The sequence below is a fragment of the Cibotium barometz genome, chromosome 6 (genome assembly GCF_041138505.1).
Source record: "Cibotium barometz isolate CiBa-2024 chromosome 6, ASM4113850v1, whole genome shotgun sequence".
Classification (NCBI taxonomy): domain Eukaryota; kingdom Viridiplantae; phylum Streptophyta; class Polypodiopsida; order Cyatheales; family Cibotiaceae; genus Cibotium; species Cibotium barometz.
Window position 1 is genome coordinate 24,457,512 of NC_141051.1, and position 3,054 is coordinate 24,460,565.

Genomic DNA, 3,054 nt, shown 5'->3' on the forward strand with positions numbered 1-3,054 from the left:
CTATCCCGTATCTCTCAGCCTCTGGATAGTTCCACAAACAAATAACTGTATCACTAGAGTGAAGGCTTAGCCCGACAGTACAATGTAGTAGCACACCCAGTTTCCCCTCTCTCCTCTCTCCTCTCTTCTCTATCCCATATCTCTCAACCTCTCGATAGTTCCCCTTTTCTCCTTTACATCTACCCGGCTACTACGGTCCATTGGAAAGATCAATTATAAAGTTGTTACAAGAAAGAAGATTCATGCCCAAGAATTTGTTGCCCAACAACGGATAGACTGGGCGACGAGGTTGGGTGGCGGCCACTGGATGGCTACCAACAACACCTGGCGATCATAGTGGACATTGTGCTAGCAGCGAAGCCCACAATGGCTTATTGTTGTTGTTGGCCAATTTGAAGGAGATCCAATCTTGAAGTTTGAGGGATGGCCTTTGCTTGGTGGAGACAGTACTAAATGACTCTGGCCTTAATCCTGTGCAACCAGAACCACTTCCTTCTTGAATGATAAAAAGTTTTTGTATCCAAAATTTGGATTTGAACTTTGTAGTAAAATTATGTAAGGTATGTTCCAACCCCCTTCTTCTAGTTCTCACACTCCGTGGTGGCAAGACCTCCACAATTGGAGAAAGAAAAATAATTTTTTTGTATAGAACATATTGACAGAAAAGAAAAAAGTGGTTTAATAATAATCTCAAGGATAAGAAAATCAATGAGAGAGAGACCTTGTACGGATTTCGCAACCAAAAAAAAAAAGAAACTAAAGTATACCAAAAAAGGATAATTTTGAGTCTGCAAAATAACACCTCAAGGTACCATGAGTGTTAAAACCTTGACGAGATTGAAACCATAGGCTTCCTTAATGAATGGAGTGGAAATAAATTTAAAACGAGGTCCTCTTACCATGGAAGCCTTGCGGGTTGCACATGATAAAAAGGAAGCCAATAAAAAAGTGATCTTAAAGCTCAAGCTCAGCAAAGCTATAAAGGCAAATCCAATGGTTACAAAAATGAGGATGAGAAACTATCCTTAGATCTGAACAAGCCTTTATGGGGGAGGTTGAAGGAGGAGCACATATCACCTCTACGAACATCCATTCAATTGCCTAGACCTTATGGTAAAGTGCTCTACAATGCATTTCTTAACACAGGGGCTAGTCACAATTTAATTTCCTTTAATGCATGGAACCAATTGGGAAAACCTCAACGTAGATACCTCTTTAAAGGTGAAAGGTATCCATGGTAGTGTTGAGATGTAGCGATTGCAGTTGTGCAATACTAATTGATAGGGGTGATGGGTGATGGGTGAGTTGTGAAACACCTCGATTAAGAGGGGGTGTTGAGCGCAGTGTTGTGTGTATGTGGGAAAGCATCCTAGAGGTGCAAGATATTGTAGCAAGATAAGAATGCCACATGTAATATTGTATGGTGTGTGAGTGTTGACCAAAAGAAGTGGAAAAGGGAGTGCCACTTGGATGATGACATGTAAAGTGGGATAAGGCTAGAAAGCCTATATCATTGTATGGTTCAATTGAGATATGCAATAGAGCTTGTATCTTGATTGTGCAATCTCTCTCTCTGTCTTTTATGGAGGTCTTAGTGTGGTATAATCCACCTTAATTATGTTGCTTAATCTATGTCTATCACCATGAACAATCCCATTTTTGGATTGTTAACATGGTATCAAATCTTGGGTGGGCTCTTGGTCATGGTGATTATTTATGTATAGATTTCTTGGTTACGAGTTCTTTGATTAAGCATTATTTTCAGTTTATTATGAAAAAAAAATTATGCACACTCATATTATCATTTGGTTTTGCATTTGTGATGATTTGAGGGAGATTTGGAGCTGCCATTCTCAAGTTTGAGAGGAGATTTGCAACAAGGAGGTTGTAAATAGGAGTTTTGCAAGATGGAGAGCATGCTCATCATAAAAGAAGCTGAAAATAGAGATTTTAGAGAAAGTATAAAGACTATGGAATCTTCGGTGTCATCAAGAAATCTGCCAAGAGATTTGAGAAGGTATTTTTGGTGATTTTGCCTCTCTAATTTGGTATTTGAGCATAGAAGAATGTTCATATTTGAGAAGGGCTATGTGTGGGATTTGTGGATCCCATGGTTCTTTGCATTTGGGCAAAGAGTGTAAGAGGTGCAATGCTTTTCTCTAAGAAGGGACAAGCGGTTATGGGCTTGGAAGAAGTCCATGGTTGAGAACATTGGAAAGGGAAGATGCTCATTGGTATGCTCATCAAATAGGCCATTTTAATGACTTCAGAGATAGATGATGGCTTTGTATTCTTCATGAGATCATCCAAGCGTGGGTTCATCTTCTGGATGAATATGTTCTCAGTAATGTGGTCTCATCCATCAAAGGGGAAAACCTAAGAAGTCCAACAAAAACTTGGTGGTATTCTTCTAGAGTTTGTCCTTCCTATATGAAATCTCCATAAACTCGTTCATCTTATCATCTTGGAATCTTGGTGGACAAAATCTTTGGCACAAGAATTCCTTCATACATTCCCGTCACAACTAATTTTGATCATAACGATTTAAACCAGAAAATTTCTCTATGCCATCCTGGCATTTCTAGTAATCTTCAGACTCCCAAGAGCTAACTTGGTTTTTTCATTTTACCTAGCCACATCAAAATAATCATCAATGGTTGCTTCTATCCATGCTGATTTACTTCTCTCAATTTTTAACATTCTCCTTGAAAATTAATGGGCACTAAAGTTTATACAATGCCTCTTTTACATCATTTTCCAATACATCTTCAATTTACATGATGAGGCATGATTCCTTTCCCAAAATTTTAAGTAATATTTTTCATTATCTAAGGAAGGATAAGCTCTAGTCTCATACTTACAAAAACATATATCTTTTTAAAAGATATTTTTGTTACTTTGAAAATTATTAAATCAGTTTAGATCTTAGCTCTAGGATCCAAACATACCAATCAAAGCATTTAGACTACCCTACAAGGGAGATATAAACTAAGGTGATTTAGCCTAGACATATATTCATCTAGGGAGATATAAACTAAGGTGATTTAGCCTAGA